This window comes from Furipterus horrens, unplaced genomic scaffold, assembly GCF_987537825.1.
Source record: "Furipterus horrens unplaced genomic scaffold, mFurHor1.1.pri manual_scaffold_3, whole genome shotgun sequence".
Taxonomy (NCBI): domain Eukaryota; kingdom Metazoa; phylum Chordata; class Mammalia; order Chiroptera; family Furipteridae; genus Furipterus; species Furipterus horrens.
The window spans coordinates 142,518,482-142,543,958 of NW_028327173.1; the positions used below are offsets into that span (position 1 = coordinate 142,518,482).

The 25,477-nt window shown below is 36.8% G+C and overlaps 1 pseudogene; it reads left to right on the top strand.

Annotated features, from left to right (window-relative positions):
- The window catches only part of LOC150016236 (S-phase kinase-associated protein 1 pseudogene), a 61,178-nt pseudogene that overhangs the window by 23,819 nt on the left and 11,882 nt on the right, over nucleotides 1-25,477 (top strand).

Genomic DNA, 25,477 nt, shown 5'->3' on the forward strand with positions numbered 1-25,477 from the left:
GCCAAAGGTCACATCACTAGCAAACTGGCAGAAGTGGGAGTTGAAGCCAAGACTGTTTTCCTACAAATCCCTTCTAGTCAGACAGAGAGAAGGAGCTAAAGCGAAGGTGCCTTATGAATGTGCCTATGACACCACTGGCAGCCAAACATAAATTTTGGAAAGGACCAAAGTTTTGTCTTTTGGGATATTGATTTTAATCTGGTTATTAAGAAACAAAAGACCCAGAAAGAACCTTTGCCCCTCCCCTTTCCTGTGGAGTGATTCAGATGGAGAGGCCCACTCCAGGAAGGAAATCCTAGGATGTTCTCCTCCCCTTAATTTTGATTAACTATGGTAGATAGGAAGGTGCCAAGCAGGGGCCTGGTAGCTAGATCAGCCCTGTGTCCTGATGCAGCAGGAATTTACCTGCTGTGTGCATTCTGTTCTATCTCAACTCCCTGTAAATTGCCTGCTTCCTTTGAAATCCCATCACTCTCCTCACCTTCTCCCCTGTCCAAAATGACATATATACCCAATGTGACCTCACTGTGTTTGGAATTTTCATGCTTATGTAAATTTCCTGTACACACATATTAAAATTTGATTTTCCACTGTTCATCTGACTCTGACAATTTGATTATTAGTCCAGCTAGGAAAACTTAAGAGGTGAGAAGACAAGGATTATTACTTTTAACCCCCCCAGTTTCCACACAAAACAGTTAGTGGAGTCAAACTTCTTTCACATTAGGAAACTAACCCTTGTTCCCACAAATCTATCATGCTCCCCAAACCACAGACAGTTCCCTTAGGAAGAGATGGATTCAAATAGAGGTCAAATGAGTTAAACAATCAAACAAATAATTTAATTTGTTTTTCCAATTTAATACCTTTGTATCCACAATTTGAAGAAAAATAGGAAAAATATATATCCTCTGCAAACATTTCCTTAGGCAAGGAGATTAAACACAAACATTTAATTAAAAATCCTCAATAATTAATTTTGCTTCAAAGAAAAGCATCTGAAACAAGGTGCCATTTCAGGGGAGAACAACAATAAAATAAGCTGCATGAACACAAGGAGAGCATGCTCTATCCATGGTGGCCATTGGACTAACATATGTATGTAGAGTATAAGCAGTTAGAGAAATACATAGTGATGATTTTTCCACTTTCTCCATCAATATTGGTAGGCACTATGCAGGGAAAAAGCTGACTCACATTTGCATTAGAATTCTCTTGCTGAGACACAGTGGATATGGACTGAAAGAACTGTAACGTGGGAACTTTGGGGCTGGAGCTGATGTATTCCTCCATGTGGACCGAGGAGAGGCAGCTATGCTGCAAGATAAAGCAAACCCTGAATCAGAAGCACAGTGTTCAAGAGGAGACTCTATCAACAGCCAGACGGCTGTGCTTCACCTTGGTTTCATCATTTATAAGCTAGGTGATCTTGGGCAAGTTACGTAACCTTTTTCTGCTTTCTGTTCCCTATGAAATGGTTATAAAATAGTACCTACTTTATAGGATCCTTGTGAGCATTAAATGACTTAATTTATGTAAAGTGCTTATAATAAGGCCCAGTACCTAGGAAGTATGATGCTATGGACTGACTTGCATTCTCCCAAAATCCATTGGTGAGGCCTTAACCCCCGCTCCCCATGTGACTATATTTAGAGTTAAGTTGTTTAGTGGGTAATTAAAATTAAATGAGGTCATATGGGTGAAGCCCTAGTCTGAGGGGATTGGTGGCTTTACATGAAGAGGAAGGTCTCTCTTCATGCACCCGCACTGAGGAAAGGCGGTGTGAAGACACAGTGAGAAGGCAGCTGTCTGCAAGCCAGGTAGGAAACCTCACCAGAAGCAGAACTGGCTGGCACCAAGATCTTGGACTCTTCAGCCTTCAGAACTGTGAGAAATAAATTTCTGCTGTTTTGGCCACTCTTCTGTGGTATTTTGTTAGAGCAGCCTGAGCAGACAAATACACATGACATAAATCTTTGCTATCATGTAATTCTGAGTTTAGTTCCTGGTTCTAATTCTAGTTTCTAGACACTTTCTGAGGGCTAGTCAATTCCTACCTTGAAGTTCTAGGAGACAGTGCAGTATCATCATATATTTCGTACTATTTGCTCAAATAGCTAAAGTAGGCTTCTATAATAGATAACCAGAGTCTTACCAATGAATGACGTTTGAAATGTAAATGAAGTAGTATTATGGACAGATAGGCATATATTTGTCTATTTTAGTATAACATTTGACAAAACATTTATCAGTAGTAGGCATAGAATTATCTGTCCAGCAAAGATCTAGAAGAGCTAACAAATTTGCTATAAAATCTGAGAGACTTGAACTTTTGTGTTCATGGAAATGAAGGGATTTAAGCTGGAATTTAAAAATGGCCAGACTTTTAAAAGGTAGAGAGAGAGAGAGAAAATGCCCTGTAACCGAGACCATAGCATAGAGTTGTGTGTGTTGCGCATGTCACAACAGTACACATCAGGCCAATGGTGGTAATGCAAATATGAAATCTGGATTAATCTGTATTAAGATTTCATAGCTACAGATAACTACTTATCAATGTATCTTAAACCCATTAAATAAAGGTACAAAATTCAAATTTAAATATCTAGATGTTTTAATAAAACCTCGTCGGCAGCAGTCCGTCTCGAGAGACGATGGTGTAGCTTCTTAAGAGTCTATCTGCACAGCCGAGAATGGTTGTGCAGTCCGACTCGGGAGTGACACGGTATCTGTCTCCTCCCGTGTTGAATCGACATCTTGCGATGACGCTGGAGTGTCCTCTCCAGTGGAGCTGAAGCTACAGAGCCTGGGCAGGGTGATATGGAGGGTCTGCTGTTGCCCATGCAGCAGACCCCCCCCTCTCTTCGCAGCTGAAGGATCCAAGGGAAAGACGGAGTCAATACAGCTTGGCTTCAGGTGCGCTGCAGGAGTTGCCGGTGTTGACTACAACGTCAAACCGCCTTAGGGACTCCGGCTCCGGATTTTCTGTTGGGGTTTACTCCCTTAGCCTTTCCCCTGAAGAGGTATGCTGCAAGGCATTGGAGGTTTTTTGGAATCAGAGTTTTCCTTCTCTGATGTGCCCTGACTGGAAGATCGAACCAGCGACACTTAGCTCGCAGGCCGACGCTCAATCCACTGAGCCAAACCAGTCAGTAGTTAAATAGGTAAGGTAAAGTTATTTTTATCTCTTTTGTTATGGTCAGTGAGGATGCAAACCTTATAAATTCTTTCAATTTTATTCATAATTATCATAGGAAATAATCATAAAAGTTCAAATTCTCTCAGATTTTATAGAAAATTTGTTAGCTCTTTTAGGTCTTTGTTGGACAGATAATTATGTGCCTTCTAACAAGTGTTTTGTCAAATGTAATATTAAAATAGACAAATAATTGCCTATCTATCCTGTAATACTACTTCATTTACATTTCTGAGTGAATCATCTGTAAAAATCACAAGGCCATCTAAATACTTGCTGCTTTAAGCAAACTCTTGTTTTTAGGAGATCTCAGAGGTGAATTTCATCCTTACTTCCTTTAAAAATTTTTAAAGATAATCAACCCATTTTAAAACAAAATTACCAGGTGTATGCTCTCAAATAGCTCATAAAATTAAAGACTTAAGAAAGACATTGCCTGAAAACTGTTACTTAAATATTGTCATTTAAGTATGCATTGACATATTCTGACCCCACATAATTTTTTAAATTCAGAAAACATGTGCTAATAACACATTTTTTAGTGTCACTTAAAATGCCCAAGCAGAGTCATGCCTTTTGACCTAAACAGGCGGCTGAAAGGCAAGGGAGTCGTTTTCCTTTCTATGGCTTTTAACAAAGTCATGACCTCTCAATATTCATTCTCTTTCAAAAAAATTGGCCCGCTGTTCAAGTGTCACCGATTTTTAGCAAGGCATGTGTGAATTTCCAGGCTGGGTAGAAAAAGTATTCATTCATTTATTCTTTTATTTATTCCTAAAGCCTATATTGACTATTTTATATGTATCAGGCAAAGATTCTAAGCAAAGAATCTCATAGAGCCAATACAGGAAGAATGTACTTTGGAGACATCCATTGTAGATCTCTCAGGTAGCCTATCTCAGCCTTTCAATACACACTGTTCAAGATATTCTCACATGCAACAAATTGGTTTTTTAATGTTTGTTTGCTTGTTTTTATTTAAATTAATTTCCTTGTATAATAATGTCTTCAATTAATAAAACAGTGGCATTATTCTCATGAAAATACTTTATGATTTAGACAATATTCAAGATCTTAATAATAGTCACCTGATTTTATGAGTCCCTGCTTCTTTAATACAATCTCAAATTCTGTTCTCTCCTCATAAAAAACTAATATTTAATATCTTTATTTGCCTTTGTTACTACTAAGGCAGGATTCAGTTTCTGCACATATGTTTTAAAGGACCTTAACTTACTATTTACATTATTATTGGGTTTTTTCTTTTCCAAACTTGAAAAATAATGTATGATTAGAACATAGGTTTGAAGTCAGATAGAATTGAGATTCATATTCTTATTCTACTTGTTATGTGCTTCTGGACAAGTTACACCTATCTGGAGCTCAGTTTCCATACCTAAAAATGGGATAAGAATATTTATCTAAAAGAAGGGCTGTGAGGATTAAATGATACATGCTTAGTTTAGCATGAGGAATATACTGCATCTCTATGGCTTTGTCCTTGACCCCCAACTAGTTTCTCTATTAGGTCTGAACTTACTTGCAGTTAAGAATGGTCCTGCTATCCGGTAGACCAAGCATCTTCATGTGTTGCTCTCACTTGCATTCTGGGTGTTCTCTTATAGTAGTCACGTGGCCGTGGAGAGGAATATCGTCTTTTCCTGGGCCTTGACTCTATCACATTAGCTCTCTTGACTGGCTAGAAGCAAGCTCTCTGTGTATCCTGTTATCATGTTTCCACGCTTCTCTTGGTGCTACTAAATGATTCATTTCTTGCATAACTTTTCCTTCCCCTCCAACTCCAGGGACAGATCCTATAAAATACCATTATCAGCACCAAAGCACTTTCAACCTAAAGTAAAAACAATGGTCACAATTTCTAGCAAGAAAGATGGTTTATCTTTATTCATTGGGAAGACAGTGCACACACACAGCCTTAGACAAGTTTTGATGACTTGGAAAGCTAGTTGTAACATCCTATTTGAGATATATGGTATGGCAACGTAAATTCATAGTGGCAAGAATGGTTCAATTAGTAGTTCTTTTGCCTTTCTATGATCCTTCTGGTAATTTAATATGTTTTATTCTTCATCAAGGCTAAGTTTTAAATATCCATTAGTTTTAATCCAGTTCCAAGGTTCAATGGGTCATAAAGACACTATTGCTCTTTTGGATACAGTTCTGTCTGTCAACAGGGAAACCTTCCATTTGAACTGTGATTTGACCATTGACCACAGTCAGACTCGTGGCTTTTTTTCCTTTTGTCATCTATTCTCACTCATGAAATGCCCTGCACTTTCAGAAACTTTGAGAGCTTGATGACATCTCACCCTAAAAGTGTACAGAATAGTCTTATCATATATTTAAAAATAATATAGTTCCCATATAATATATGCAAGAAGAAATCCTCCAGATCATCTGTGAGGAATAAAATTCCCATGTATGTGAAGGAAATGAAGTGATGCTTCCTTTCCCTCAGGTAAAATGACTATTACTTCGCCAAATACTTATGCTGAAATTCTCCAAAGAGCCTAGCCTATATCCATGGACTTCCAAACTTCTCTGGGCAATAAAAATGATGAATTGGAAATTAATGAAGAGAAAAAAGTAAGAGAGCTCATTTTATTTATTTTATAATTTTGGAAATATTTTATAATATAAATCATAATTATAACACATAAATTGTTTAAAAATAGCTAATGGACCCACTATTTTTTGAGAGGGTGGGGATGGTGATTTTGGAAAAGTAAAATGGATCAGGAAAAGACACCTTCTTTCCTCCAGAGTCCTAGTAAAAGACCTTCAGGACTTATATGGCAAGTTTGAGCTAGAAACAAGTATTGTACATGACTGTTGTATTAAAAGAAGCAAGACCATGAGAGATATAAAAGAAACTTTAATGGCTGAACCTCCAGAATTTATGTACATTGAGGGGTATTAGAAACACCTACACTGGTAGGGAAAAATAAAACTGCATTTAAAATAGGTATATTCTATTTCTTGCCTTGATTTTTAAAAAATTATTTTCCATTACCAACAATTTTTCAAAGAATTTATAGTAACCAAGTAGTTTTTCTTTAAAATAATTTTCAAATTAAAATTTTCAATAAATATTAAGTAATTACTTAATCTGCTTCCTTTATATTTTGAAATAAATACTTAGCATTAAAGTCCATGGGCAGTGGTTTAGCTAACATTTTCATTTACTCAAGAAAGTTAGCCATCTACCCTAAAATTTCTACAACAGACTTATTTTTTCTTTTTATTGAATTCATTGGGGTGACACTGGTTAAGAAAATTATATAGTTTTCAGGTGCACAACTCTACCATACACCATCTGTACACTGTACCGTGTGCTCACCACCTCAAGGCAAGTCTCCTGCCAGCACCATTATCCCACCCATATCCTCCTCCACCTCCTCACCCCCACACTGCTGTCCTTGTCCATGAGTTGTTTTTTTTTAACTCAAGTCCCTTACCCCTGACTGCTCTTTGACTATAGGTATGTCTCTATTTTACTTGATACTTCGTGTTTTGAAATCATATGGTTTTCATCTTTCTCTGACTGGCTTATTTCCCTTAGCATAATGCTCTCTCAGGTCCATCCATGCTGTTGCAAAGAGTAAGAATTCCTTCTTTTTACGGCTGAGTAGTATTCCGTGTGTAAATGCACTACAGCTTTTTTATCTACTCATCCTCTGATGGGCACCGGGGCCCCTTCCAAATCTTGGCAATTGTAAATAATGCTGCAATGAGTGGGTGCATATACTCTTTTGAATTAGTGTTTAGGGTTTCTCCAGACATATACCCAGAATAAGGCAGTTCCATTTTTAGTTTTTTTTGTTTGGTATCTCCATATTGCTTTCCACAGTGGCTGCACCAATCTGCATTCCCACCAACAGTGCACGAGCCATTCTGTCTTCTACACATCCTCACAAATACTTATTGTTTGTTAATTTATTTATGATGGCCATTCTGACAGGTGTGAGATGATATCTCATTGTGGTTTTAATTTGCATCTCTCTAATGATTAGTCATGTTGAGCACCTTTTCATATGTCTATGGGCTATTTGTATGTTCTCTTTAGGGAAGTGTCTATCCGGTCCTCTGCCTATGTTTCAAACTGAATTGTTTGGGGTTTTTTTGGTGTTGAGTTTTACAAGGTCTTTATAAATTTGGAATTTGACAATTTATAAATTATCAAATATATCATTGGCAAATATGTTCTCCCATTCAGTGGGTTGTCTTTTCTTGTTTTATAAAATATTTAAAAATATGTTTATTTATTTTAGAGAGAAAGGGAGGGAGAGAGAAAGAAACATTGATGTGAGAGAGAAACATGGGTCAGCTGCCTCCCAACCATGTCTCAACTGGAGGATGGAACCCACAACCTAGGTGTGTGCCCTGGCCAGGAGTCAAACCCACAACCTTTTAGGGTATGGGATAATGCTCCAACCAGCTGAGCCACACTGGCCAGGGCTCAGTGGGTTGTCCTTTCACTTTGTTTATGGTTTCCTTTGCTGAGCAAAAACTTTTTAGTTTATTGTAGTCCTATTTGTTTGTTTTGTTTCCCTTGCCTGAGGTGATATATATAAAAAAAAAAATATTACTATGAGAAATGTCTGTGATTTTACTGCCTATGTTTACTTCAAAGATTTTTATGGTTTGAGTAACATTTAAGTCTTTAATACATTTTGAGTTTATTCTGTGTATGTAAGAAAGTGGTCTACTTTCTCTCTCTCTCTCTCTCTCTCTCTCTCTCTCTCTTTTGCACATATCTGTCCAATTTTTCCAACAGCATTTAGTGAATTGGCTATCTTTACCCCATTGTATGTTTTTGCTTCCTTCATCAAATATTAATTGACTATAAAGGTGTGGGTTTATTTCTTGGCTCTTTATTCTGTTCCATTGATGTAAGTGTCTGTTTTTATGATAATACTATACTGCTTGTGCCCTGGCTGGTTTAGCTCAGTGGATTGAGCGTCGGCCTGCGAGCTAAGTGTCGCTGGTTCGATCTTCCAGTCAGGGTACATCAGAGAAGGAAAACTCTGACTCCAAAAAACCTCCGCTGCCTTGCGGCATACCTCTTCAGGGGAAAGGCTAAGGGAGTAAACCCCGACAGAAAATCCGGAGCCGGAGTCCCTAAGGCGGTTTGATGTTGTAGTCAACACCGGCAACTCCTGCGGCGCACCTGAACCCAAGCTGTATCGACTCCGTCTTTCCCTTGGACCCTTCAGCTGCGAAGAGAGGGGGGATCTGCTGCATGGGCAACAGCAGACCCTCCATATTACCCTGCCCAGGCTCTGTAGCTTCAACGTCATCGCAAGATGTCTATTCAACACGGGAGGAGACAGATACCATGTCACTCCCGGGTCGGACTGCACAGCCATTCTCGGCGGTGCAGATAGACTCTTAAGAAGCTACACCATCGTCTCTCGAGACGGACGGCTGCCGACGACGACGACTATACTGCTTTGATTACTATGGTCTTATAGTATAGTTTGATTAGGTAGTATGATTCCTTCAAGTTTGTTCATCTTTCTCAAGATCACTGTGGCTACTCAAGGTGTTTTTATGGTTCTATATAAACTTTTGGAATATTTGTTCTAGTTATATGAAATATGCCATTGGTATGTACATAGGAATTGTGTTGAATCTACAGATTGTTTTGGGTAGTATGGGCATTTTAATGACATTAATTGTGCCTATTCACGAACACAGTATATGCCTCCACTTCCACAATAGATTTCTTTATGTGACGTTCTTGCGTAAGCTATATTGGCTCTATGGCATTCTTGGTTGACTCAATCATCATTAAATCTTTATTTTCTTTCTTGAGACTACTTGCCCACCATAGAGAACCTGAAATAAAAACTATACAATGATAGAATTAATAGGGGCAGCTACTGAAGCAAGGGCAAAATGGAAAAAGTATCCAAACAGCATTAATAATCCTTGAGGTATTAGGTGTGTTAAAGAAGTTAGGTTAATGAAAAACTAGTATAATTTGCTTCCACATCACCTGTTCTGAACAACAACAACAACAAAAATCACTTTATTTTCAAATAAATTGGTAATTTAGGTTGCATCACAGAGCAGGTCAACAAAGAACCACAGATTAAATATCCTTCTGTTAACACAATAAGTACCAAGTACTTTGATAAATGTAATGAATTTTCTAGGCAAGCACCAAAAACTGGATCCAGTACAGATGTGATAATACATTAATAAGCTAATTCCTTTAGCTACCTCTTCTTTTTCTAAGGCTCATTCACAGAGTGGCAATGCCATTAACTCTGGATGAGGTGTTTTGCCTAATAAATATTCCTTGATTAAATTTTCTGATTGGGCCTTCTCTGTTTACTTCACTCTCTAGTCATATGGGAAATAAACTCTCACACAGTGTCCTTCATAGGAACACAAATGACACCATAAAGGGTAGGAGCATATAACGACTGAGTGAACAAATAGCTAAGTAAACAGTTCCTAAGACATCAAGAGTTAAACTAGAATTTTTAGGTTAGGGTCACTCGGTAAACAAAACAATAAAAAACACTGCAGAAATTGACCTATCTACTGCATTACCTTATTTATTCAATTTAGAAAACTTTGTACAAAAACTACTATTTAAACTCTTACTTGTTTAAAACATTTGGGAGATGGGTGGTGAAATGTATATCTATTTGAAAAAGTTTTTTTTTTTTTTAAATCATTCATTATAACTTTTTGCAAAGAAACCTAGTAAAATTTTTGTTTGTTGGCTGGTTGATTTCTGCCCTGATGATTATCCAGGAATGCTATGACTTTGCCACTCAGGAAAAAAGGCTAAAAAAGCTCTAACCAAGGCAAATTATCTGGCACTGTATATTTCCTATGAGGAAAGAAATGTCACAGAAGCAACAGGTGCCTGTTTTATGTTTTGTTTTGTTTTTCAGAGTAGTATTCATCAAAAAGAAGACAATGGAAAAATAGTTAAAATGTGACATAGACAATAAAAATGGAGTCTACAATCCCAATTCTAAATGCAACAAATATTGTACAGATAGTCACTAACAGTCACGATCCTGGAATGGAGCTGAAATTTTACAACCCAGCAAATAGAGTTCATTAAAAACAATCTTTTTATGAGTTAAGGGATGATATATTAGGAAAATAATGTTTATAAAAAACTTAGTTTTTGACAATTGGCACCATAAAGCAGTTATTATCTCTGATTAGTAAAACAGTTTGTTTGAAAGCAATCCGTTTTGAAGAACACAGACAGGAGGGCAAGTTTAAAAACATATGAGGTTTATATAGAGGGCTATTATTTTACAAACAACAAATGATTTAAAATAGTCTGAACTAACAATTATTTGGAGTCACTTTCATGTTATAGAACTCAATAAATAATCCTTTTAAAAAACTTCACACAGTTTTTCTTGATCTACTTGTAATTGTAGGGCATTATTAGTTTCATGTGTATCATGTTTCCAGATACTGGGTGTTGAAAGATTTATTCACATTGAGCTGTGCCCTCAGGTAATTTTAGTTTTCATAAAACCTAATCCCACAATTATAACCATCTGAGAAAATGAGTATTCTTCCTATCTAACACTGGAGTAAGAAGAAACATTTTTATTGTAAGCTTGATCCTCACAAGTGATTATTTTTTCATTTTCTTTAAACTACTTAATTTTTTTTCTTATTAGACCCTCAACTCACAAATGTTCAACTGTCATAAAAGATCAGTGTTACTGAACTGCCAGCATTAATGTTTTGTTTGAAATGTATAAAGAAAGACAAATCAAGGAGATATTGCAAAATGTCTTTGTGAAGTTGAAACAGATATTGGAATGGTAAATAACATAACCTGCAAACACCAGTTATAATGCTCTTAGGTAAAAGAAATTCCTGAATCTCAAAGGCAGTGGCATCACTGTCAGGTGCTCCATAAATAAACTGTGGACAATTCCTGACATTGGACCTTTCATTCTTGCAATGCTATGCTAAATAAGCATGCTCTCCTTGCCTGTCTGAATTCCACACGCCCATTTCCAGAAATGCTGCTGCAGCTAAGTAACACTGTCACGTTCGTTTTGTCAACTCCATGCCGATTATCCTTTCCTATCTCCAGTTAGGTGACGTTATCAAGGTCAGAAGCAATCTCTCATACAACCTGTTCTAACGTAGCTGTATTTGGTAATTTCTGTAAGGGGATCTCATAAATAAACTTTGCAGAAACATGCATGTACTTTCTAAGATTTGACTCTTAGATCATGGAAAAAGGAAAGACTTACCAGTAAGGCTTTGGGAATTCAAAATCAAAAGGAGAATGAGTCATTCATTCTATGTATTTTCATTTTCTCAAATGCGATACTGGAGGATGGCATATCCAATTCTTTGAGATGCTTTTGCAGTGACCCTACTTTCTATACCTTCCTAACCCATTCCTATTTATTTTATTTTGACAAATAGTTTATGAAGCATCTGCAACTGATGCACATATCACAAAATTATTTCTGCCAAGCTTCCTCTGTGACCTGCCCGTGGGATGTGATGTGCTCCAAGATGTGTCGCCCTATCAACCCGCATTTTTCCAGGACAACGCAAATTATGACAAATTCCATCATCCTGCATTATGTACTTCATGCTAATCTCACTAATTCTAAAGAATCAGGAGGGCTTGCTGTTCTGCTGAAGGGCATGCTGTCTGATTGAATGATAGAAAAACAACATTTGCCTTCCCTTCTCCCAACCCCAGCTGCGGCCACCACTGCCCCACTTCTGCAGGCAGCTGCTCTTGCTGCGCAACTTCCAGACCAGGATTATCCTCACGCCAACGAGCTGTCTGCCAGGAAGTCAGTCAAGGGAGTTCTAAAATAAAAGGCAATTTTGGTGGTAAACTGAAACAACGAAATAGTATTTGTACTGACTGTTAGATACCCATATTCATTTTTAGCTATTTAAAAGGAAGAGTTAATATAAAACTTATAATTTACATGATAAAACCAGACCGTTTCTAGACCTGAATGCTCTCGACTGGCAGTATTTTGCTGCTGGATCGCTGCAAATGGATACCTGAGAAGTCTTAAGATTAAGACAGCCAACCTTGAGGACAATCCCTTCGTGGTTCAGAAGGTGGCAGTGTTACTACATGAAAGAAGGCTAAAGTCTATGTGCTATTTCATGGCCACACTGCTGAAATAAACATGTTTAATTCCCAAAGAAACATATATTTTATCCAGTGGCATAATTTACTTATAACATTAAAACTCAAACATGGAGCAATTTGTAGCAATAACCATGATTATGCTGTTCGTGGCCCAAATGTCACTGTCTAGATTAGGCTAAATGATACCTAGCACCGAAGAGCTTCTGTGATTTATTTTTTATGATCACGGGTACAACTTGCATGCTTAAAAGGCTCACCAGAAAACTGCTTTCAATAAATAAAAAGGATGAAAAGATTGAAAGAATCTCATAATATTGTTCAGAGATGTGATTGTAAAAAATTGTCATTGGAATGAGGTAGATTTTAAATCTCAAAGACACTTAAAAAAAAAAGGTAAATATCTTGAGCATTTCTAATGTTATGTTTTAAATTTTTTTTCTGTAAGCCAATAGCTTACCTTACACTATAGTAAATTAAAATATGTCTAAACTCTTTTGTCCTGTATGAGTGCCTTCTAAAATTGTCAGAAATAGTTTTCAATACCTGTAATGCACTAGGATTTATTATTTTAACTAATTCTAGAAAATGCAGTATATATAAACCTGTTGATATGTGTTAGGAGTAAAAAAATACTATTCAAACTTCAATAATTTACTTTTGGGGAATTCTGGTGTAATCTGTACTTCTACCTGGAAACTATGTAACATTATAGACCATTTTTGTTTACTATCATACATCAAATTGAAACTGTGATGCATTATCAAGGAAAAAGGCATGCAAACCATACTACCTAAAATGAAAAAAGAATTTCACAATAAACACATGTTACTAGTTACTAAAATAAGGGCAAATTTATGTCAGCATTTACATCACCTGTGCGTTAATGGAATGCTGCATAATTGGTTTAATGTTTTAGTGAGTCCTTATATAAGCTTCCTAAGTACACAGCACAAATGGACTTTAAAGTATTACCAGGAAGAGACAGGAAGATCTTTAGCTGTCTGCTTCACTCCCTGCGAGGCCCAGGCCCCTCTGAGGAATACGAAGACGTGAGCATGGCTTCAGCAAAGGCACTGGGCACACCCTGTGCATGCTGTGGCTTGTTGACATGAACCAGGGCAGGCAGACACCAATAATACATGAAGTGCGGTTCAGAGGCAATTAGGATCAGTTGTCAAGGCCAGGCCATTAATGAAAGAACATGTCAGAGGAGCTGGAGACTTCAATGGTTGAGGGCAAGAAGGCGATTTAGTGTGACAGATCGAGTCCTTCCAATGTCCTCAGTGGTACATGCTAATACCAGCCTTAACAACCTTTTGTGGCAGTGTATAATGCGACTAACATGGACTTTGATTCAGCAAAATGACTGCTGCCACTGTTAGTCTGTCTCACTCGAATAACAGTAAAAGCATTGCTACAAATAATTATCCTCTTCTGTCCCTCCCCCTCCACTTAGTGCACCCATCCTTTGTGCATGCCGTAGTGTTTGTTGCTAGAAACTCACGGTGTTTTTCACTTTTGATGTGATACTTTTTTTTTTTTTTTTTTTTTTTTTGGCAGCACATATCATCCCAACTAATTAATTACAACAGATCAAGGAAGGAAAATAAATAATTAAACTCATCCCATTCTCACATAGTTAATTAACATTAAAAGTTCCCAACACAAGTCAAATTTTTCTGAAAGAAACAATGTCCACCACGTAAGTTACTCAGAGGCAATAAAGGAAGTTGCTTACATAGGTTCAAAACCATGAAAAGTAAATAAACCTAATTCTCAAAGAAGTAAAAGCAGTATCATTATAGAGAATCACTTCACTGCCATTTTCTTTTTATAATTTGATAGTAATTTAAGATAAAAACCTACATGTCACAACCTGACAATCAATAATGAGAAGGAAATCATTTAAAAAAATGGTTAGCAATCCAGGTAAACAATGAACAAGGTATCTTAACACAGTTCAGCCTATAGATTTTTATGTTACAATAAAATTCCATAGTATCACACTCTTAAATTGTTTTAATGTAGAGATGCTATAATTTGTTAATTTCTAGCTCTTTTTTCAATTTTTTTGCTTTTGGGTAAGATATTCTTATGAAGGGAAAACTGACTTAGAGGGTAAATAGTATAAGTTTTCTTATAATCTTTTAATGTTCGCATCCCCTCCCAATTTTCCAGGATTTACTTCCAGCATCTCAGCTACAAAAGATGGTGTTATGACACCTTAGGGTTTAAGGCAGATAGTTCAGCCTTGTCTGCTTAGGAATGACCAGACAGACGTGAAAAGAGGCATCTGGGTAGAGATTAATGGGAATCATGTTGTCAGGGTGGTAACTTCTTATGACATATACATTTTTTTCCGGGGTCTTATTTTTCTTATATTCTGAGATAGTTTTTACTTCTTTATTTCCTATCTCATATAACACTGTTTTCTCTTAAAAAATTTTTTTTATGTACAATTCCCATTGCTCATTCTCTTTTTTTTCTGACCTCAGCCATTACCACTCCTTTCCTCTAATGCTTGATTCATTATCAGATTTCTTGTTTCTTTATATAATCATGTTTTTTTCCTTTCTCAGGAAATACTTTCAGAACTGAGCCCTAAAAGGAATACTAGTGTTTAAAGAATCAACACAAATATCTTAATTTCCATGCAACCCCCAAACTCATTTTTATAAATAATTTTTTTGATAAAAGATATATTTAAGAAAAAAGGTTACCATGCTAAAAAAGACATATTCCTTATATTTGTATCCAAAGTAAGCATACTTGCCAAACACCTGGCAATTATCAAGCCATTATTGCATTAAAAATATACTAGAAATGCAAATTGTCTACCTGTCCTAAGTGGTAGTGAATATATCCCCTACTAAGGAGAAGCTCAATAGACTAATGATCATCTCTTGGCAGGACTTCAAGATATATAGTTAAGATCAGCCCTTCAAGTCTGGGTTTCTGTTATGAGACAAGATATTTCTGCATCTTGATATGAGAAAAATTATTTGATACCTGCTTTCTCCCCTGAACTGTTAGGATTAACATAATAATGAAACTGGTTCAGGAGGTGATGAGATTTTTTTTTTTTTTTTTTTTTTTTTTGGCTCCTAGCATTCATGACACAGAAACACATCTACTAAAAGTACTGGGCTATAAGTTAATAGCACAAAGTTAGTATGATACTACAATTAGTAGGACTTCAGAGTTTGCTGAAATAAAAATATTTTTATATTTATTCATTTGAACAATTAAAACATTTAAATCTGTCAAAAGGAAATGCTGGGAAACTTCCTATTAAACAAAAATAGTTTTTGAAGTAAGCAACTTTTTTTGAGATAGTCTTTGACACTGTGATCAGTCTCTTTCCTTCTTTGTTTGAAAACCTGGCGTTTGTCATCTGCCATAACGTGTTTACTTTGAGTATAACATTTTAGGATATTATTTTGTCTTCTAAAAACTCCTAGAAGGTTTGTTTTCTTTTACAAGCATAATTATATCTGGATCCTCAATCAATGCCTCATATTTTAATAATATGTTGTCATTTGCGTACAGCTATAATCATAATAATGAACACAAGGTTCAAAGATCACTAGATATATAGATGGCATAAACCATTAGCAAGAAATATTCTACACCACAGAGATCACACATTAAAAAAAATTGAAATTCACTCTAGAATTTGCTATTCTGACTAAGGCATCTTTCAATGTAATTAACATAAATCTCTTTACAAAACATGCTAGTTTTAATAACGAATAGGGACATTTTACAGGAAGAAAAAATAATAAAATACAAATAAAATTATAATATGAATAATTTAGTTATCTCCTTCTCATATCTCATAATGACATTGTGTAGCTATAATGGACTTAAACCAGAACTATTTCCCTTAAAAAATAGACTTTTCCTACATGCTATTGAAATTCACATCATCACTTCCACACAAAAACACATAATTAATCCTAATTGTTTCCAACACTCTGAAGAGGAGAAATGGAATCTACGTTTTCTCTCCTTCCTGTGTGTTAAGCCTTTCTGGCCACAAAGGCCCCATTTAGTACATTACTTCCTCTCAAAGGCTGGCCAGTGGCCTCTTGGCCCGAAGGAGTTAATGCAGTGGCAAGAGGTGAGTCACTGATTATCTTGGTGCCAGAAAGATGAAACCTGGTGATCGCTCAGAGGTGTCCTATTCTGCCACTGAATGATGATCTAGTAAGGAAAAAATACCAGTTCTCACAAGCAGGTCTTAACAAGACAAATGAAGAGTACACACTGTAAATGCAACAGAGGGGGTGAGCAGGAAAGGAATGTAATGGTGTTCCTGCCCTCTACAAAATTAAAATGGAAACAGAATAAAATCTCCCCTAGAGGTGATTCTTCAAGTTTGTTATGACTTTTGTGCAGGGTAACCTATTGTAACTCTGTATTACTCTCTTACGGTATTTATCTGGGGTGCCTTTGGTTGCATAAGGGAAGAGCACAGTTCTCACAGAACCGTTAGTATTCCAACTTCTAGACTCCAGATCCTGTTCAATTTGGAGAGAACCCAATATTCCAGCCAGTTAAGTCATTTGCTTCCAATGTGACTAATTCTGTCTTTCTCACATAACTGTTTTTGGCATGACCACACTCCCCAAAGTGCCCCATTTCCTGACCTTACTTAAAATATGGCCAATTGCTTCCCCACTTAAAAATTGACAATGCTGCTTTATATCATCTTCTCCTTTTGTCCTCCCCACCTCATCCTACTGCACCCCCCAAAGCATCTCTTCTCTCCTGCACCCACCCTGCTCCCTCAGACACAGAGCTGGGACAGTTGTTACTTCCTTAGTCAGGACTGGGTTCTCGTAGAACCTAACCTTGAAATTGCCTCCAGATGACCATTGCCCCTCACCCCCCCAATTTTGATCTTACACCTCTCTGGTGATTATTGCAGCACTTAATATAAACTTTAAATAGGTCTTTGCTTTTGGATGCTAGTTTCACAGCACTGTGCTCTCAAGGACGGTTAGGTCATGCCCATGAAGACTGAGCTGTAGCCTTCAAAAGAAGCCTCACTAACTGTAGCAAGATGTCCTCCTTGCCAATTCAACAGTATCCCCTGCTGGTTCTCTTTGGATCCCTTTGCACCACGTCACTGTCTCCCTTTTGGCCGGGGGGGGGGGGGGGGGGGTCATCAGCATCTGCTAGCTCTGATTTCATTAATTCATTCATGTAATTATTGCTGAGCACTTACTATATGCCCTACACTGTGCTTGAGATACAAGAGCAAACACATGCATGTATAGCCAACCCTTTCATATGGAGCTTAGTCTAGTAAAGGAGTCCCATTTGATAAAAACAATCCTGCAGATAAGTTTAAAACTGCAACTGTGATATATGGGTAAAGAGACCTAAAGGTGAAGTGCAAGGGGCTCTAGGAGTCAGGGAGACCAGGGAGTCAGCAAAGGTTTTCCCGAGGGTGTGAGGCTTGTGTAGAGTTCTGAGAGAAGACAAACAGTTGGCTAGTTTCTAGGACAGGGTGAGGTGTGTGTAAAGGTCGTGTTGCAGGAAGGAGCATGGCTGAGTTTGAAGAGGTGAGTGAAAGTCCCGTTCCTCACAGCCCCAGACCCCCTTTCTGTTGATACATCAGCTACCTCAGGATTGAAGAGAAGCCCCTGGAATTCCCTGGTTCCCAGTAGATCACTCTTGGTCTCCTGAAACACCACCATCTCACCTACAGACTGGCGAGGAAAGCAGGCCTGTGAAGAAGGTTCATATGGACTGACCAGCCGCCTTCCCCTGAGTTACCCGCAGGATTAATCGGATCCACATTAATCTTAGCCCAAACCTCCAAACTTATTTCTGTGTGACTCCATCTCTCACCCATTTCTGACCTCCCGCTGCCTTTCCCTGGGCCCATAAAATGCCCAAACTTAGAACAGTCCCACAGCCGCAAAATTCCCCATATCCACAATCCCTTCTCTCAACCTCTGTTCATTTTTTTGCTCACAGTGAAACCGGGTTATATGGCATAAGTCCCCATTTTCCCCTGAGGCCTTCAAAACGAAAGCTCTTTTTGCCTTTCCCACCCACATTCTAGGACCTGGAGCTGGTATGTCCTCTCTAGTTCCTTAAAATCAATGGCCTGTTAGAAGCACAACTCACCACCAGAATGTACCAACATTTGCCCTACCTCATATTGTCGTTACCTGTCATCCCGGCACTGCACTCATTCCTGGACTAAATTAGCACCTATTTCACTGTCTCCCACTATGCCATTACGTCTGTCCTCCTTGGTGGCTTCCACATCGAGATGGACAATCCATCTGACCCTGTGGACTCTCAGGTGTCTGAATTCTAATCTCTAACAACTGCCCCCCACATCCTACCTCAGTTATTCATTCCCATAGTCATTACAGCTATGCTTTCAAACTCTAAGTTCTGGTTCTTTAGTAATCATAAAAATCAATGAGTTTTGATTTGATTTAATGAGTTACAACCAAGTTTTTTTCAGAATAAATTTTTAAATACCAGTTTATTGCATTAAGGTAAACATTGTTTCATGAAAAATTATTTCAGGTACGTATCAGATATGCATGGGCATACTAAGTTGTTCTGAAAATATTATTTACTGTGCAGTCCAAACAGTGTGAGAAACACACCAACTTTGTCATCATCAATAACCACATTACTGATAAAAGCTGGATTTTAGACATGCCATTTGCTAAATACCAGCTTCTCATTTTAGAGCCTACCTGTTCTAGTCTTTTCTCTTTAAAACTTAAACCCCAGTCTGACTTCAAATCGTTAACCCCACCACCTTTTCCTCTCCTCCCACCGCCCCCGCCCCCAGCTTGCTCTGCAGAGCCTGCGGAGGCTCACACCCCTCCTGACTTGGCTCAGCTTCCAGGTCTATCACTTCAACCATAGCTTTAACTTTTTTTGCCCCTGCTATTCTGCTTTATTTTCTTGTCAAAATCTCAAAAGCTCCACCTGCCTCTCCAACAACTTTGTGCAACCTTACAGGATACTGAATGTTGCTAGAGAAAAAAATGCATAACTGTGAAGACAGATCCTACATTAAATTTATAATCACAGAGTTCAAGCAGGCTTTCAGTGCTGCCCAAACCTACTGCATTAGCCTAGTATTTTAATTTTCTCGTTTTCCTGACAGCCATTTTATACCTCATCTTCTCTAAGCTGATGACCCGATTTCTTATTTCATTTACCTAGTACCACATCTGTACACAGATGAGCTGCACCCTCCCTTAGATGATAATGAAACACCCCTGCTCCATTTAAGGTTAACCACTCCATTAAAAGTCCCCATCAATGGTGCAGGGACTAAGAAGCATAATCGGTTGGTACAAAATAGACAGGGGGAAGTTAAGAATAACATAGGAAATGGTAAAGCCAAATAACTTACATGCCCGATCCATGGGACATGAACTAAGGGGGGGTACTGCTGGAGGGAAGAGGGGTACTGGGTGGAGGGGAGCAAAGGGGAAAAAATTGGGATAACTGTAATAGCATCATCAATAAAATGTACTTAAAAAAAGTCCCCATTCTTCTTTCCAACACAGAAACATGGACTCTGAAATTACTATTTTGCTGTCCTGTATGTTCAGTATTATCCTTTATTGGGTCATATTCACTAACATAAAAATATGCTTTAAGGAACTTCTGCCATAAAAACAATAATCTCTTGACTCCAATTTGCAACTGCCCCATTTTTGTTTCCCTATATAGCAAAGTTCCTTGAAAGTGTGGTTTGTACCCACTCTCTCTTTCCCCACGTATACCAACAGCTAACAGACTTCTATCTTTACCAGTCTGTTGAGTCCGGTCTTGTGTAAGTTCTCAACAACCTCTGTTTTGCCAAATGCAGATGTCAGCTCCCTGCCCTCATCCTATTCTATTCAGAGCAACATTTCTCCCACTAGCAAATTCTTCTATATTTCCCTTCTTTTATTTTTTCCCCCTTTAAGTACTTTCTTCACTTCCAAGACACCACACTTTCTTGGTTTTGTTTTTATCTCTAACAGATAGAGATTCACCAAAGATTAACTGAACCTATTAAGAGTGTTGTGGGACTTGATGCCTCGCCACTGCTCTACCTTTTCTCTACAGGTGACTTGATTAGTTCCTAGATTGTAATCCCCATCTATGTGCTATGTGCTTTCAATTTTATATCTGGAGTTCGTCTCATATAATCACCTTCTTGCTTGATATAGCCACTTGGATGTTGACCATACACAGTAAATTTAACCTGTTCCAGCCAAAAAACAAACAAACAAACAAACAAAAACCCTTGGTTTCTCCCATCCACACCCAACCCCTATCAAGCCTCCTCCTTCCCTACTCTTCCCCATCTCATTTTATGAGACTACCATGCATTTGATGGTTAAGCCAAATATCTAGCCAGAGTCGATACCAAGACCAGTGAGGAAGTTTCTAAAACAGTATGGATGAGTGACAATTGGAGCTTGTACTGCAGGGGCAGAGATGCGGATACATGAATGGATTCCAGAGATATTTAGGAAGATCACTTGATGTCCTATCACACCTGGGTGTGAAAATGAGGGTAAGGGAATGGGAGATTTGAAGGATGTCACCAAGTTCTTGTATTTATGTGTCACTGACTTAGGAATATTGGAGGAGGCCAAGGTTTAAGGGACAAATCCTGAATTGTGGTTTGAGCATGCTAAGTTTGATTTCTCTTGACGTTTATGAAGAGATGATAACTGGCAGTTAGATATAAAAGTCTGGAGCTCTGAGGAATGATCTAGACTAAGGATATAGCCATTGGTAGATACCTAGGTGGTGGCTGAGGTCATATATATGTATGAGGTTACCTAGGAAGGAGGTATAGAATGAAAAGAGGAGGAGGCGAGAGGAGAAGCGGGGAGATAGATAACATGGCTATTGTAAAACCCTGGAGAAGGATGAAGGTAGCTTGGGCATGGATTGCAAGGGTTGGGATGAAAAGTAGCAGGCAGATTCTGACTGGTTTCTAGGAGTAGATGCAGCAGAATTTGTTGATGCATATAGTGATCGAAAGAGGGAACGTGGCAAGTCCCTAGGTTTTGGGGTTGAGTGACTAGGTATATATTTATGATTTTTTTTTTGTGATGTGGCAGATTGAAGGAGAAATGAGTTTGGAGATGGATGAAAATGAGGTCAAGTTAATAAAGAGTTGCTAATTGTCTTTCACCCCACCCTCCAGGTGTTAGAATTAAACAATCACAGTGGAGTTATTCAAGATAATTTCTTGACCTGAGTAACAACATAATAGTCTTGTTTCCAAGTTAAAAAGGAAGAATATAAATCAGTAACTAAGGACTTCTCTAAATTTAAAATGAAATCACACTAATTCTTTTAGATAGTACTACATAGGTTTAAAGAAATTGAAAATTAAATATATCACTAATACAATCTTCCAATATTCATTTGGCCACAGTTTAATAGGTGATCATATACTTTGTCATACAAGCCCATCAGTTTTGGAGAGTGAAAGGAGTTACTGATAATTACAGGTAAACAATGGGACTGTCCATACATTTGGGAGCCTCAAGGTATCTTGAGAATGAAAGTTCAGGACCGTATCTGGTTCCATTTGGCTAAATCAGATGGTAAAATATAAAGAATAAAATGAAGGGAAAAGCAAGAATTCTGCACCTACTTAGTTTTTTCTCTTGTTTTTAATTTGTTTGATTTAAACACATGGTAAGTTTTTAAAGTTAGTTTGTTTACATACCTGTGAATTAAATTTGTGGTACAAATTCAGATAAGATTCTCATTTCATTATATTAACCTAGGTCATATATCAGTGGTGTAAAAGTATAAAAGGATGCTACAGACTTATATTATCTATATGCTAAAAGAAAAATTAATTTTAAAAAATTATAGATTCAAAAATAAATTCCAATATCTAGTGCAGCAAATACATATAATACATATATTAATAGGTTTATTAAATAAATGTATACAAAGGAAATATGTTTGCATATAGAAGAATAAGCCTATCACATCTAAGCTAAATCAAGCTCAATATCAAACCCTTAGTAACCAAAGGGAAAAGGTTCCCATGATGCAAATATATACTTGGGGATGTTTATTTTCTCATTTCTGTTTCATTTTCAAAATATGCTGTATTTTCTGTGCAACCCATTTTTCATCTGCCCAATTACTAGCAATCTTTTTTCTGCTATCAAAAATGATCATTTGTTTCTTTATTGTAGTAGATAAAACATCCTTTCATTGTTTGAGCTCACAAGCTGTGCAGATCCTACCCACTGTTCTTGCCTCCAGCACTTCACATTATTGGTGTATTATTTCATGCATGCCCTACTCTTTTATCAATTGCTTTTGAAGTAATGTTAATAGACTAGAAAATTGAGACATTTATGAAGTATAGGCAGTGTTTATGAAAAAATCCATAAAATATGACAAAGGCAAGACAAGATAAAAGCAGCATTTTAATAGATTATGGCAAAGATATCCTGTCAGATTTGACAACTGACTCCTTCGAGATCACTAATTTTTATGGGATTAATTCTGTGGTATAAAAAATGAAGTTAAATGTCCTAATTAATCTGAAAATAGCACACCCACCATTAAACCTTGTGTCCCCTTCTTGAATTGGGGCTGCAATGATTTTGAAAAGTAATTATCCCACATTCTTAATGAAGGTTTTTCTTTTTTCTGTTTCTTTCTATTATGGCATTTCAGCTAAAAATCTACCTGTATTCAAACTGGAAGAGCAGTCTTCTGATACGCAAATCAGTTCACAGCTTGGTGAGGAGCCACATCTGTCAGACTTGTGAGTTATATACTTTTGATTGGTTTATATATTAAGAAAATGAAATGTAGAGAAATGGTATGGGAGTAAGGTGGTAGATGTAAACCTAGAATTTCTCCATATTTGAGCAACTATTCTTTGTTGCACAATTTATAGCACCCAGAAAGATACTAAATTCTTTTTTTGTATAGAGGCAATAATATGGCAAGGCCCTATCTCTTATCTAGGAGTTAGGAAGTATGTCATGTAGGAATTAGAAAATAAGCTAATGTCTGTCTTCTCCTGATGTTGTGGCAGAGTGCTCAAGAAATGTTGGTTCCATTCCCCTTTCTTCCTTCCATCCTTAGTATTTGAGTTTAATAGTACTTTATGTAAATGTATGATGTTATCTGTATGTTATCAGGTAGAAATAATATAATTTATTAAATATAAAATATTTAAAAATATTTTTAAGCATTAATGTTAATAATAATGAACACTAGCCTTTTAAAATCAGATTCATTTTTTCATTTCATCCAGGCAACAGCTCCAAAAACAGGCATTATTGTTACCACCTTGTTAAAAATAAAGAAACTGAGACTCAGAGATGTTAAAGAAATTACCTTAATCATATTTATATAATTGGCAATAGAACAGATTCTTGAAGCTAGATCTCCTGACTTGACATCCCACATTTTTTCATTATATCTTTTCAATCATAAATAACCTATTGATATAGTAAAGCATTCTATCAGTTTTGGTGAAGAGATAATTATTCAAATTGCTGAGTTTTCAAGTTTAAGAAAAAAAAGGAGGTTAGTGACTACCTACTCTTCATTTGGATATTCTCCTTTTTGGAGGAATGAAAATACAGTTGTCTTTTCCTTTTTCCATGAGAAAGTATGATTTTCTTCCTTGAGTCCCATGAGATAGGAGGACTGTGAAAGTTAATCTTTAAAATTTTTTTTTCATTTATAGTCTATGACCTGGCAATAGATAAACTGTGATTTTATCTTGGAAGATAATATTAGAGCAAAATTGTAAACTACTACCATATTTGAGAGGAAGATATTTTAAATTGTTATTACTTGACAAAGTAGTATAAATATTGACATTCTTAAGCTATAACCATGTTGTTTTTATGGTTATTCAGTCTTATTACAAATGGTTTAAATATTCTGGCAGAACTGATTAGTTGATGTGGTTAACAAGATTAAATGACCTATTTGATCCCTAACTTATGAAATGGATTTCACATTGGAGGAATCTTAACAGGCTAACCAAAACCTCTCACGTTTCAAACTTGGAAATAAGAGAATTGAGAGATGCTAAGTGATTTGCTCAAGATCATACACAAATTATGTTGCAGATTCCTGACTAGAACTCATTACTTCTGATTCCAAGTCTAAGGTCCTCTTCTAATAAATTATTTTATTTGATTTTATCAGACTATTTACTACTCAATCAAAATCTTGGGTACCCACAATTTAAGATTTTAGCACATCCTCTGACGGAACATTCTTCAACAGATAAAACATTTAAGAACAGAAAGGCCCAGTTTTATAAACACAATTGCAAAGAGAAGTCCTAAGCTGACAGAAAGAGAAAATAATAAATGGCATCTGTTTCAACTCTAAATTCTCTAATACCAAGAAAACACCTTAAAGCTCTTGCCTTGGGTAAAAATATTTGAAATGCCAAATCCGGTTATCAATTCATCTCTATGTGTGTCAGGAAGGATCACTACAGTTAAGTATATTCTAAGCCTGTTTATACCCAGCATTACTCCTAAAGTTCCAATAAGAGTGTCTATTTTTATTTTTATTTTTGAAGTGACACTAACTCAAGAAGAAAGAAAAAAAAAGTATGTTAAAGCCATTCTTCAAGGCTCATCTCCATAAAGCTATTTTGATGTTTTTTTTTTTTTGTTTTGTTTTGTTTTTTAAAGGGAGCAAGCTGCAGCTAAATTAGATAGTCTCACTCTCACACTCTCTGAATACAAATAACAAATGAACGTGATGTACTTACAGAGTTTGAGAATAAAATGTGAAATTCTGCTTATTTATGTAGTTATTATGCCCTAGAATTGAAAATAGAGGCTACTAATCATGGAGAAGCACTTCTCATGTTTTCACATCTTAAAATGGGGACGTTTCCTTGCATGCATGGGACATGCATTAAGGAATTTTCACATGGCAAGATCATGTACCCAGAAATGCTGCAGAGATACATAAAAAGGTTTTTATTAAATACTTGATAATACCTGTTGAATAAATAAACTGGGATACCTCTGAGTCAGGGAGTATGTGTTTGATTCTAATATACATGGTGGGTACTTCATTTTAAATATCTTTAAAGGGTACACAAG